Genomic DNA, 15,324 nt, shown 5'->3' on the forward strand with positions numbered 1-15,324 from the left:
AAAAATGCATCTGCAGATGCACTTGCCAAATTGGCATCATCCCTTGTCTTTCCAGATGGTAAAGCAGACATTAGAATAGAAGAAAGATGGCTCTTACCTGCAGTATTAGAGCTTCTGTCTGAGAAGTATGAGGTCAATAGTGTTGTAACCAATTATGTTGGTGAGGAAGATTGGCGTAAGCCTTTCCTAGATTACTTCAAACATGGGACACTTCCGAGTGACCCCGTCTCAAGACGTCAACTCCAAAGACGACTTCCTTCCTACATATTTAAAGCAGATGTTTTGTATGGGCATTCTTTTGGGCATGAACTACCACTCCGTTGTCTCTCCAGAAGTGAGGCCAATATCGCCCTAAAAGAAGTGCATACTGGTGTATGTGGTGGCCATCAAAGTGGCCCATGAATGTATCATAGCATCAAGCTTTCAGGAAGCTATTGGCCACGCATGATGGGTGATTGTATAAAAATATCACGATCCTGCTATGATTGTCAGGTGCATGGAGATTTCAAGCATCAACCACCCGCACCACTCCACCCCACAGTACCTTCATGGCCATTCGATGCATGGGGCATTGACGTAATAGGCTCTATTGACCCTCCTTCTTCTAAGGGGCATCAATTCATCTTAGCCATCATAGATTATTTTTCTAGGTGGGCCGAGGCTATCCTATTAAGGGAAGTTAAATCAGAAAATGTCATTAGATTCGTGGAGCATAACATCATTTATCGCTTCGGTGTGCCTCACCGCATAACATCTGATAATGGCCTGGCTTTAAAGTCAGAAAAGATCTTCAAATTTGCGGCCAAGTATAAGATTCAGTGGAACTATTCCACTGGGTATTATCCACAAGCAAATGGACTAGCAGAAGCTTTTAACAAAAGGCTTTTCAAGATTCTAAAGAAGACAATGACAAAGCATAAGAGAGACTGGCATGACCGCCTCTTTGAAGCATTATGGGCATACCATGTGACAGTCCTAACGCCCACTCAGTCAACACCATATTCACTTGTGTTTGGAACTGAAGCTGTCCTACCTCTAGAGGTGGAGCTTCCTGCACTTCGAGTTGCTATACATGAGGAGGAATCCTACTCAGGTTTGAAGAGTTAGACTCACTTAAGGAGGGGCATCTCAACACCCTCCAAAATCTACAGTTCTATCGACAGAACATGATCAAGGCATATGACAAACTTGTCAAGCCATGAGTATTCAGAAAAGGAGATCTAGTGCTTGCTTTAAGGCATCCTATCATCCTCACTGGCAAGGGAAAAGGCAAATTTGAGCCAAAGTGGGAAGGACCCTTCGTTGTTGAACAAGTATATGATGGCGGTGCCTATCAAGTCATTAATCAGGAGGGCGTTCGTCCAATGCCCCCTATAAATGGCCGCTTCCTCAAGAAGTACTTTGCGTGATTTTTTTTCAGATGTAATTTCTAATAATGAATTTCCCTCTTCTTCCAAAAAGGGCATCAACATGCCCAATAATAAAACGGTTTTTCTCAAACATCGTTGAGCTGGTGGTGCAAGGTTTGACTGCCAGGAGACTTGTCACTTTGTCAAAGGGAGGTTGTGGTGGATCTCGCTTACAGCTAAGTGACCTACACACAATGCACCAATGTCACATGCTAAGTGGGGGCAAACAAGTTGTGGGGACTGATTTGAGCCCGAGCTGAAGTGAAAAGCCTATCATTGGTGTTGCGTCTCATCTTGCTTAGCCGGATGAAACTATAGGGAAAAGAGTAGAGAGGGCTGCCTGTTTCGAGAAAAGTTGTTTTAGTGTGTAGCTTCTTGCCACCCTGGTGAGGCCTAAAACAAGGGTCCAAATAAAATGCCTGCGAGGGTTCTAGTTTCCACAAAGGTAGGTGGCTACTATCCAAGTTATCAAGATGGATCCCCCAGCAAACAGGTCCAGTTCATGAAGTAGTCTGTGGTCAGCAAAGAACACTCAAGCAAAATCCAGGAATGAAACATCAATATCAAGTCAGCGGTAGCCAAAGGAAGTTGCACAAGCAAGAGAATATCAGTTTAAAGTTGCGGTCATTAAGCAAAACCGCATTAGCAATAAGAGAAAATATCTCTAGTAGGCCCAATAAGCGTATCCATCATCTCCAAGCAACAAAGGGTCCACCCGGAAGGAAGGCGGATAGTAGCCATTTACCACCCCTCAGCAAAAGTAATGGCAGAATCCCAACAAACTTTTACCCATGCAAACCAATACCAATCAGCCATATCCTAAGTCCCATGACGGGACCGACACGCAATGCCAATGATGGGCTCTTACCGGATAGATGACTCAGGGAGGTCGACACAACCTTGGTCAAAGCCCCATTGAAACATGTTGTCTCTTACATGCAGACACAATGGAAGTGAAGTTGTGATGTTCAGACCACCACCTCCTTTAGCGGTTTAGTCTCCTTGCAGCTTTACCCGAAGCCACCTCATAGCTCGGTGATAAGAGAAAAATCCAAAATTTCAAACAAAACAAACAACCAACTCTGTTTTTTGGGTTTACTCAGAATTGCCTATTCAGGTACAACTTGCTCAGATCATTGACCAACTTTCACATGTCGGGAGCAGTGAAGTATGCCAGTGCGGTACATAAGAATCTGTGAAACCCTTCAGTTCTATTGGCTGGCACCGTGGCAGTTACATGGTTGCAATAGAGTTGATAAATTCCTTTAAGAAGTGGCATCGACTTTCGCTACATATTAAAGAAGATCCAAGGTGACTTTGTTGGCTGTCATCGCAGTGATAAAGCGGTCGCAACAAGTACTTGAGATATTTTGAGGCAATGGAATGGACTTTCTTCATGGTCTCACATTATTTTCTACGAGTTCTAGTGTTTTCCTAGTCTTGCATCATAGATAATGGAAACGCACTAATTTGTGGCATGGACTTCCGCTGCATTAATCTCTTCTCTCATTTGTGGCATGGTTTCGCCATAATATCTGTAACACTCATTGGTGGTATGGTTTCGCCACAACGTTTAGTATTCATCTACGGCATGGGCTTTCGCCGTGTTTTTTTCTCTCTTACTATTTGTGGCATGGATTCACTGCAACCATACTTACAATCTATATGGTCCACTCATGGCATGGACTTTTGCCATGGTGTTCCATTCATTCATTATTTTGGCATGGACTTTCGCCAAATTCTATGAGTTCTTTCTTTAGTACCCTGAACAGGTATAATTATTCTGTCCAAACTGAGGCAGCAATTCATATTTGCGCCATATTAGATAAGTTTGCACCAAGTCGAGTTTGTCTTGCTCCGCACGCATACTCCACTTGGTGGGGGGCATTTGTTTGATGAAATTTTGTCACCGTCCATAATAAAGTTGCCTGAGTATGTTTACATGGGCCACTTTGCTAATTAGGCCATGTGTTTAGACTTGGTAAGAAAAAGATTAAAAGAAAAAGAATGAATGAGAAAGCAATGTGGTGCTTAGTAATATACGTACGTGCGTTAGACTAGCCATAGTGGGAGTAACTTAAGCAGTAACATCGAGTCTAACTCAGCAAATTTGCTTATGTGGCAATGAGTTAATGAGGAGAGAGGTAGTTATAGTAACTTAGCTAGTTACTGTAACATCACATGTCCCAATGCAATATGAGTCTATAACCTAATAAATGAAGCTTTGCATGTTACCACACTTATATTACTACCCACTATGAAGATAGTAACATAGTCTAGGGATATGTGTATGTTACTAGTATATGTTTTTTTTTGCGGGTGATGTTACTAGTGTATGTTACTATGCATTGTGGCTAGTCGTAGACACTAAAGTCCCGTGATTAATTAATGTTGCATGCACATGCACGGGTCATGTCTCACGTACAATTACTAGTCATATGTGTGACATCATGCACATCAGGCGCGAAGAGCCGTGGCTAGTTATGCATACTGTACGTATAATGATGGGCGGATATGCACACTGGGAATAATACACGGGCCGGGATGTGATCAGGTCGTCGTGTACGTATGCGTCGCTGATGCCCACGTCCAGCCGCGTACGCATGATTGTTTTGTGTGGTGGATTAAACAGCCTAACAACCTACTGTATGCCTGATAAGAAGAGATAAGGATTGGAGAGCCTGGATTCTAGGCAGCGACGCACTCAGCCCAACAGAAAATTGGCCGCGCTCACGGTGCCCCCTCCAGCCCTAGCATTAGGTTATAAAAGGGACTTCTCCTTCCACGCAAAAGAGGGAGACGCACGCACACACACCGCCGCAAGGCTGTCGCCCTTCACATCCACGCACACCCATCTACACGCCATAATGCTTTTCCTCGACCTACGTAAACACATCAGGCGAACAGCTTCAAGAGAAGATCAACCATGGCATTCCACGATGCTGAGACTACACGCTCGTTGCAGCGATCCCTTTGATCCTCTCCCTCTCGTTCTTTATGGCTCGGAAAATTAGATTGGTTCACACCGTCTAATATGTTGCCTCGGAAAATTAGATTGGTTCACACCATCTAATATGTTGCCTCGGAAAATAGATTGGTGCATCCAATCTTTGTTTCCTCGAAAAAAGAGAAATAGATTGGTTCATCCGATCTTCGTTGCCTCGGAAAGTAGATTGCTTTGTTCAGTCTACAAATTTTCTTACTGACAGGTACAAGTTGCAAGATTTGTTGTTGATGCTTGTCGCATAAAACAAGCGAGTAGAATATAGGTACAGGACAAGGAGAGGAGGAGATCAGGCCAGAAAAGCAATTTATGTTAAGAGTTAGATTCGACAGAAATTACAGGGCTGACATAGGTGCACTCCGAAATTATTTTCGGACGTTCCATGATGAGTATGAAGCTCAAATTTTTTACAGGTGCAGAAGTCACACACGTTGATGTCGTGTTAAAATTTTAGGTCATTCGGCCGAGAGGAAGGCCAGACAAAAATTGCAGAAAACACGATATGTGCTTGGTGGTACAGCCAGCTTCAGAAACATCATGCCGGCCAAATCTGAAAGAGTTCTGATCTGAATTTTTTTTAGGCAATCCAAAGATCCTCGGATATGTTCAGTAATATTTTTTTAGGATTTTTGAGGCAATATAATAGGCGTAGCAGTGCGCACAAGTCAGATCTTAATGTCGGGCGAAGCAAATTAGTATGCCCGATTGATGATTTTGTGTAGGCTGATTTGTTCGGCGACAAAGCTTGAGAATTTTGTAGAACAAGTTAAGTTATCAAAGAAGCGTCTCTAAAAGTTTGGGCTCAAATGCTCAGAGATACAGAGAACAACATTTTTTTTATGAGTTACGTCCAGAGAATAGGTGTAGCAATTTAGTACTAGAATTAGTAAAGCTCAGAGTGGTGCTTGGTCGTGTGGAGCAACCCTCATAAATTTGGTGCAAACGTTGGCACTCGCCATCATGATGATTTATGGTGTGCCTCTCATACTCAAAGCCTTGCCATCCCATGCGTGCACGCATGGTGCAACAACATGCTACTTGTAGTTGACAGTTATGAATTAATACGCAACAGTGTATGGCGCTTGTGATTTGCTATGAAGTCCCTGTTGGAAATATGCCCTAGAGGCAATAATAAATTAGTTATTATTATATTTTCTTGTTCATGATAATCGTTTATTATCCATGCTATAATTGTATTGATAGGAAACTCAGATACATGTGTGGATACATAGACAACACCATGTCTCTAGTAAGCCTCTAGTTGACTAGCTCGTTGATCAATTGATGGTTATGGTTTCCTGACCATGGACATTGGATGTCATTGATAACCGGATCACATCATTAGGAGAATGATGTGATGGACAAGACCCAATCCTAAGCCTAGCACAAAGATCGTGTAGTTCGTATGCTAAAGCTTTTCTAATGTCAAGTATCATTTCCTTAGACCATGAGATTGTGCAACTCCCGGATACCGTAGGAATGCTTTAGGTGTACCAAACGTCACAACGTAACTGGGTGACTATAAAGGTGCACTACAGGTATCTCCGAAAGTGTCTATTGGGTTGGCACGAATCGAGACTGGGATTTGTCACCCCGTGTAAGCGGAGAGGTATCTCTGGGCCCACTCGGTAGGACATCATCATAATGTGCACAATGTGATCAAGGAGTTGATCACGGGATGATGTGTTACGGAACGAGTAAAGAGACTTGCCGGTAACGAGATTGAACAAGGTATAGGGATACCGACGATCGAATCTCGGGCAAGTATCGTACCGCTAGACAAAGAGAATTGTATACAGGATTGATTAAGTCCTTGACATCGTGGTTCATCCGATGAGATCATCATGGAAAATGTGGGAGCCAACATGGGTATCCAGATCCCGCTGTTGGTTATTGACCGGAGAACGTCTCGGTCATGTCTGCATGTCTCCCGAACCCGTATGGTCTACACACTTAAGGTTCGATGACGCTAGGGTTATAAAGGAAGTTTGTATGTGGTTACCGAATGTTGTTCGGAGTCCCGGATGAGATCCCAGACGTCACGAGGAGTTCCGGAATGGTCCGGAGGTAAAGATTTATATATGGGAAGTCCTATTTTGGTCACCGGAAGAGTTTCGGGGTTTATCGGTAACGTACCGGGACCACCGGGAGGGTTCCGGGGGTCCACCAAGTGGGACCACCAACCCCGGAGGCTTGCATGGGCTAAGAGTGGTGAGGGACCAGCCCCTTAGTGGGCTGGTGCACCTCCCACAAGGGCCCAAGGCGCAGGGAGAGTGAGAGGGGGCAAACCCTAGGTCCAGATGGGCCTTAAGGCCCACCCTAGGGGCGCCTCCCTCTCTTCCCCTCTTGGCCGCCACCCTTGATCCCCATCTAGGGCTGCCGCCCCCTAGGGATGGGAACCCTAGAGGGGGCGCAGCCCCTCCCCTTCCCTATATATATGAGGCCTAGGGCTGCCCATAACACACGCGATTTGATCTCACCTCTTGGTGCAGCCCTCCCTCTCTCTTCCTCCTCTTCTGCGGTGCTTGGCGAAGCCCTGCAGGATTGCCACGCTCCTCCACCACCACCACGCCGTTGTGCTGCTGCTGGATGGAGTCTTCCTCAACCTCTCCCTCTCTCCTTGCTGGATCAAGGCGTGGGAGACGTCACCGGGCTGTACGTGTGTTGAACGCGGAGGTGCCGTCCGTTCGGCACTTGGTCATCGGTGATTTGGATCACGACGAGTACGACTCCATCAACCCTGTTCACTTGAACGCTTCCGCTTAGCGATCTACAAGGGTATGTAGATGCACTCTCCTTCCCCTCGTTGCTAGTCTCTCCATAGATAGATTTTGGTGACACGTAGGAAATTTTGAATTTCTGCTACGTTTCCCAACAGTGGCATCATGAGCTAGGTCTATTGCGTAGATTCTATGCACGAGTAGAACACAAAGTAGTTGTGGGCGTTGATTTTGTTCAATATGCTTGCCGTTACTAGTCTTATCTTGATTCGGCGGCATCGTGGGATGAAGCGGCCCGGACCAACCTTACACGTACTCTTACGTGAGACCGGTTCCACCGACAAACATGCACTAGTTGCATAAGGTGGCTAGCGGGTGTCTGTCTCTCCCACTTTAGTCGGATCGGATTCGATGAAAAGGGTCCTTATGAAGGGTAAATAGCAATTGGCATATCACGTTGTGGTTTTGCGTAGGTAAGAAACGTTCTTGCTAGAAACCCATAGCAGCCACGTAAAACATGCAAACAACAATTAGAGGACGTCTAACTTGTTTTTGCAGGGTATGCTATGTGATGTGATATGGCCAAAGGATGTGATGAATTATATATGTGATGTATGAGATTGATCATGTTCTTGTAATAGGAATCACGACTTGCATGTCGATGAGTATGACAACCGGCAGGAGCCATAGGAGTTGTCTTTATTTATTTATGACCTGCCTGTCAACATAAACGTCATGTAATTACTTTACTTTATTGCTAACCGTTAGCTGTAGTAGTAGAAGTAATAGATGACGTGACAACTTCAAGAAGACACGATGATGGAGATCATGATGATGGAGATCATGGTGTCATGCCGGTGACAATGATGATCATGGAGCCCCGAAGATGGAGATCGAAAGGAGCAATATGATATTGGCCATATCATGTCACTATTTGATTGCATGTGATGTTTATCATGTTTATACATCTTGTTTACTTAGGACGACGGTAGTAAATAAGATGATCCCTTACAAAAATTTCAAGAAGTGTTCTCCCCTAACTGTGCACCATTACTACAGTTCGTCGTTTCGAAGCACCACGTGATGATCGGGTGTGATAGATCCTTACGTTCACATACAACGGGTGTAAGACAGTTTTACACATGCAAAACACTTAGGGTTAACTTGACGAGCCTAGCATGTACACACATGGCCTCGGAACACAGAAGACCGAAAGGTCGAGCATGAGTCGTATAGCAGATACGATCAACATGAAGATGTTCACCGACGTTAACTAGTCCGTCTCACGTGATGATCGGACACGGCCTAGTTGACTCGGATCATGTAATCACTTAGATGACTAGAGGGATGTCTATCTGAGTGGGAGTTCATAAGATGAACTTAATTATCCTGAACATAGTCAAAAGGATTTTGCAAATTATGTCGTAGCTCACGCTATAGTTCTACTGTTTAGATATGTTCCTATAGAAAAATTAGTTGAAAGTTGATATTAGCAATTATGCGGACTAGGTCCGTAAACTAAGGATTGTCCTCATTGCTTCTTGGAAGGCTTATGTCCTTAATGCATCGCTCAGTGTGTTGAACCTCGAACGTTGTCTGTGGATGTTGCGAACATCTGACATACACGTTTTGATAACTACGTGATAGTTCAGTTAAATGGTTTAGAGTTGAGGCACCAAAGACGTTTTGAAACGTCACGAGACATATGAGATGTTTCGAGGGCTGAAATTGGGATTTCAGGCTTGTGCCCACGTCAAGAGGTATGAGACCTCCGACGATTTTCTTAGCCTGCAAACTAAGGGAGAAAAGCTCATTTGTTGATCTTGTGCTCAGATTGTCTGAGTACAACAATCATTTGAATCAAGTGGGAGTTGATCTTCCAAATGAGATAGTGATGTTTCTCCGAAGTCATTACCACCAAGCTGCTAGAGCTTCGTGATGAACTATAATATATCAGGGACATATATGATGATCCTTGAGATATTCGCGATGTTTGACACCGCAAAAGTAGAAATCAAGAAGGAGCATCAATTGTTGATGGTTGGCGAAACCACTAGTTTCAAGAAGGGCAAGGGCAAGAAGGGATACTTCATGAAACGGCAATTCAGCTGCTGCTCTAGTGAAGAAACCCAAGGTTGAACCCAAACCCGAGACTAAGTGCTTCTGTAATAAGGGGAACAGCCACTGGAGTAGAATTACCCTAGACACTTGGTAGATTAGAAGGCTGGCAAGGTCGATAGAAGTATATTGGATATACATTGTGTTGATGTGTACTTTACTAGTACTCCTAGTAGCACCAGGGTATTAGATACCGGTTTGGTTGCTAATTGTTAGTAACTCGAAATAAAAGCTACGGAATAAACAGAGACTAGCTAAAGGTGAGATGACGATATTTGTTGGAAGTATTTCCGAGGTTGATCAAATATCGTGCGCTCCCTCTATCATCGAGATTGGTGTTTGCGTTGAGCATAGACATGATTGGATTATGTCTATCGCAATACGGTTATTCATTTAAGGAGAATAATGGTTACTCTGTTTATTTGAATAATACCTCCAGTGGTCTTACACCTAAGATGAATGGTTTATTGAATCTCGATCGTAGTGATACACATGTTCATGCCAAAAGATAGTAATACCACCTACTTGTGGCACTGCCACTAAAGTCATATCGGTATAAAACGCATGAAGAAGCTCCATGTTGATGGATCTTTGGGCTCACTCGTTTTGAAAAGTTTGAGACATGCGAACCATGTCTATTGGTGTATATGCATGAAGAAACTCCATGCAAATGGACCGTTTGAACTCACTTGATTTTGAATCACTTGAGACATGCAAATCATACCACATGGGCAAGATGACTGAAAGCCTCGGTTTCAGTAAAATGGAACTGGAAAGCAACTTGTTGGAAGTAATACATTTTGATGTGTGCAGTCCAATGAGTGCTGAGGCATGTAGTGGATATCGTTATGTTTTTACTTCACAGATGATTTGAGTAGATGTTGAGTATATTTACTTGATGAATCATGCGTCTGAATTATTGGAAGGTTCAAGTAATTTCAGGGTGAAGTTGAAAGATCGTCGTGACAAGAGGATAAAAGATCTATGATATGATCATAGAGATGAATATCTGAATTACGAGTTTGGCACAGAATTAAGAGATTGTGGAAATTGTTTCACAACTGATACAGCCTGGAACACCATAGTGTGATGGTGTGTCCGAACATCATAACTTCACCCTATTGGATATGATGCATACCATGATGTTTCTTATCGAATTACCACGATAGTTTATGGGTTAGGCATTAGAGACAACCACATTCACTTTAAATAGGGCACCACGTAATTCCGATGAGATGACACCGTATGAACTATGGTTTAGAGAAACCTAAGCTGTCATTTCTTAAAAGTTTGGGGCTGCAACGCTTATGTGAAAAAGTTTCAGGCTGATAAGCTCAAACCCAAAGCGGATAAATGCATCTTCATAGGACACCCAAAACAGTAGGGTATACTTCCTGTCTCAGATTCGAAAGCAATAAGGGATTGTTTCAAGAATCGGGTCCTTTCTCGAGGAAAAGTTTCTCTCGAAAGAATTGAGTGGGAGGATGGTGGAGACTTGATGAGGTTATTGAACCGTCACTTCAACTAGTGTATAGCAGGGCACAAAGAGTTGTTCCTGTGGCACCTACACCAATTGAAGTGGAAGCTTATGATATTGATCATGAGACTTCGGATCAAGTCACTCCCAGACCTCGTAGGATGACAAGGATGCGTACTACTTCAGAGTGGTACGTAATCCTGTCTAGGAAGTCATGTTGCTAGACAACAATGAACCTACGAGCTATGGAAAAGCGATGGTGGGCCCGGATTCCGATATATGGCTCGAGGCCATACAATCCGAGAGAGGATCCATATATGAAAACAAAGTGTAGACTTTGGCAGAACGGCTCGATGGTCGTAAGGCTGTTGAGTACAGATGGTTTTTTAAAAGGAAGACGGACAATGATGGTAAATGTCACCATTAAGAAAGCTCGACTTGTCGTTAAGTTGTTTTTCGACAAGTTCAAGGAGTTGACTACGATGAGACTTTCTCACTCGTAGCGATGCTAAGAGTCTGTTGGAATTATATTAGCAGTCACTTCATTATTTATGAAATCTTGCAGATAGGATGTAAAAACATTGTTTCCTCGACGATTTTCTTGAGGAAAGGTTGTATGTGATACAACCGGAAGGTTTTGTCAATCCTGAAAGATGTTAATAAGTATGCAAAGCTCCAGCAATCCTTCTGAGGACTGGAGTAAGCATCTCGGAGTTGGAATGTATGCTTTGATGATGATCAAAGATTTTGGGTTGATACAAAGTTTATGAGAAACTTGTATTTCCAAAGAAGTGAGTGGGAGCACTATAGAATTTCTGATGAGTATATCTTGTCGACATATTGTTGATCAGAATGACGTAGAATTTCTGGAAAGCATATAGGGTTATTTGAAAAGTGTTTTTCAATGGAAAGCCTGGATTAAGCTACTTGAACATTGAGCATCAAGATCTATAAGGATAGATCAAAACACTTAATGGTACTTTCAAATGAGCACATACCTTGACATGATCTTGAAGGTGTTCAAGATGGATCAGTCAAAGAAGGAGTTCTTGCCTGAGTTGTAAGGTACGAAGTTAAGACTTAAAGCTCGACCACGGCAGAATAGAGAGAAAGGACGAAGGTCGTCCCCTATTCTTAAGACGTAGGCTCAACAGTATGCTATGCTGCATACCGCACCTGAAGTGTGCCTTGCCATGAGTCAGTCAAGGGGTACAAGAGTGATCCAAGAATGGATCACAGTACAACGGTCAAAGTTATCCTTAGTAACTAGTGGACTAAGGAATTTTCTCGGTTATGGAGGTGATAAAGAGTTCGACGTAAAGAGTTACGACGATGCAAGCTTAACACCTATCCGGATAGCTCTGAGTAGAGATACCGGATACGTATAATGGAGCAACAATTTAGAATAACTCCAAGTAGAACAGTTATTTGAAATGGCTCCAAATAGAGCGTGGTAGCTGCATCTAGGAGATGACATAAAGATTTGTAAAGCACACACGGATCTGAAAGGTTCAGACCCGTTGACTAAAACCTCTCTCACAAGCAACATGATCAAACCCAGAACTCATTGAGTGTTAATCACATAGTGACGTGAACTAGATTATTGACTAGTAAACTCTTTGGATGTTGGTTACATGGCGATGTGACCTGTGAGTGTTAATCACATGGCGATGTGAACTAGATTATTGACTCTAGTGCAAGTGGGATACTGTTGGCAATATGCCCTAGAGGCAATAATAAATTAGTTATTATTATATTTCCTTGTTCATGATAATCGTTTATTATCCATGCTATAATTGTATTGATAGGAAACTCAGATACATGTGTGGATACATAGACAACACCATGTCCCTAGTAAGCCTCTAGTTGACTAGCTCGTTGATCAATTGATGGTTACGGTTTCCTGACCATGGACATTGGATGTCATTGATAACGGGATCACATCATTAGGAGAATGATGTGATGGACAAGACCCAATCCTAACCCTAGCACAAAGATCGTGTAGTTCGTATGCTAAAGCTTTTCTAATGTCAAGTATCATTTCCTTAGACCATGAGATTGTGCAACTCCCGGATACCGTAGGAATGCTTTGGGTGTACCAAACATCACAACGTAACTGGGTGACTATAAAGGTGCACTACAGGTATCTCCGAAAGTGTCTGTTGGGTTGGCACGAATCGAGACTGGGATTTGTCACTCCGTGTAAGCGGAGAGGTATCTCTGGGCCCACTCGGTAGGACATCATCATAATGTGCACAATGTGATCAAGGAGTTGATCACGGGATGATGTGTTACGGAACGAGTAAAGAGACTTGCCGGTAACGAAATTGAACAAGGTATAGGGATACCGACGATCGAATCTCGGGCAAGTATCGTACCGCTAGACAAAGGGAATTGTATACGGTATTGATTAAGTCCTTGACATCGTGGTTCATCCGATGAGATCATCGTGGAACATGTGGGAGCCAACATGGGTATCCAGATCCCGCTTTTGGTTATTGACCGGAGAACGTCTCGGTCATCTCTGCATGTCTCCCGAACCCGTAGGGTCTACACACTTAAGGTTCGATGACGCTAGGGTTATAAAGGAAGTTTGTATGTGGTTACCGAATGTTGTTTGGAGTCCCACATGAGATCTCGGACGTCACGAGGAGTTCCGGAATGGTCCGGAGGTAAAGATTTATATATGGGAAGTCCTGTTTTGGTCACCGGAAGAGTTTCGGGGTTTATCGGTAACGTACCGGGACCACCGGGAGGGTCCCGGGGGTCCACCAAGTGGGGCCACCAACCCCGGAGGCTTGCATGGGCTAAGAGTGGTGAGGGACCAGCCCCTTAGTGGGCTGGTGCGCCTCCCACAAGGGCCCAAGGCGCAGGGAGAGTGAGAGGGGGCAAACCCTAGGTCCAGATGGGCCTTAAGGCCCACCCTAGGGGCGCCTCCCTCTCTTCCCCTCTTGGCCGCCACCCTTGATCCCCATCTAGGGCTGCCGCCCCCTAGGGGTGGGAACCCTAGAGGGGGCGTAGCCCCTCCCCTTCCCTATATATATGAGGCCTAGGGCTGCCCATAACACACGCGATTTGATCTCACCTCTTGGTGCAGCCCTCCCTCTCTCTTCCTCCTCTTCTGCGGTGCTTGGCGAAGCCCTGCAGGATTGCCACGCTCCTCCACCACCACCACGCCATTGTGCTGCTGCTGGATGGGGTCTTCCTCAACCTCTCCCTCTCTCCTTGCTGGATCAAGGCGTGGGAGACGTCACCGGGCTGTACGTGTGTTGAACGTGGAGGTGCCGTCCGTTCGGCACTTGGTCATCGGTGATTTGGATCACGACGAGTATGACTCCATCAACCCCGTTCACTTGAACGCTTCCTCTTAGCGATCTACAAGGGTATGTAGATGCACTCTCCTTCCCCTCGTTGCTAGTCTCTCCATAGATAGATCTTGGTGACACGTAGGAAATTTTGAATTTCTGCTACGTTCCCCAACTGTCCCAATTGCATTCCGCGACCGACGAGTCCGGAAAAGGGTCCAAGCCGACAAGGTTGGACTTTTATTTGTTTTGTGCCGACGAGGCCGAACACTTCTCGCTTATAGACTTCATCAAAAATCCCGCCACCAGCGGTCCTAGATGACATTCACCATGGACCGACGAGGCTTTGGTAGAATACATGTTTGCACTGTTCATGCACGTTTGGAGAACAATTCACACATGCTTGAAGACAACGACCATCAAGAGCAGCTTAATCGGAGGTTTTCTACAAGATGCATCTTGTGGATGTAATTAACCGGATCGTCTTCCAAGGCTCCGGGAACCTGAAGCTACACAGTCGCTAAACTTAGTCAGATTGCATAGAGAAACATGATGTACTTTTTTGGGAACCATTTGATGTAATTCTCCAAAAGAATTAATGAAATACAGAGTTCCCCGATCTTGTGTGCCTCTTTTATTTATTTGTATACAAATGTATATTGGCACGCCCACACTTCATTTTATTGCCGTTGCGCATTAGGAAATACCCCTGCCCAGGGGACGTTTCTTTTTCGCGGAACAGTACCGTATGCTCATTACCATTAACATGAAACTGACATTGCCTTTGGTGCAATCAATGACAGCCCCTGCAGTATTCAAAAAAGGTCTTCCAAGAATAATAGACATATTATTGTCCTCGGGATTATCAAGAATAATAAAGTCCGTTAAAATAGTAACGTTTGCAACCACAACAGGCACATCCTCACAAATACCGACAGGTATATCAATTGATTTGTCAGCCATTTGCAAAGATATTTTAGTAGGTCTCAACTTATTCAAATCAAGTCTACGATATAAAAAGAGAGGTATAACCTTAACACCGGCTCCAAGATCACATAAAGCAGTTTTAACATAGTTTTTTTTAATGGAGCAAGGTATAGTGGGTATTCCTGGATCTCCTAACTTCTTTGGTATTCCACCCCTAAAAGTGTAATTAGCAAGCATGGTGGAAATTTCAGCCTCCGGTATCTTTCTTTTATTTGTAACAATTTCTTTCGTATAGTTAGCATAACGATTCATTTTGAGCATATCAGTTAATCGTATACGCAAAAAGATAGGTCTAATCATTTCA

This window comes from Triticum urartu, chromosome 6A, assembly GCF_056163025.1.
Source record: "Triticum urartu cultivar PI428250 chromosome 6A, HENAU_Tu73, whole genome shotgun sequence".
Classification (NCBI taxonomy): Eukaryota; Viridiplantae; Streptophyta; class Magnoliopsida; order Poales; family Poaceae; genus Triticum; species Triticum urartu.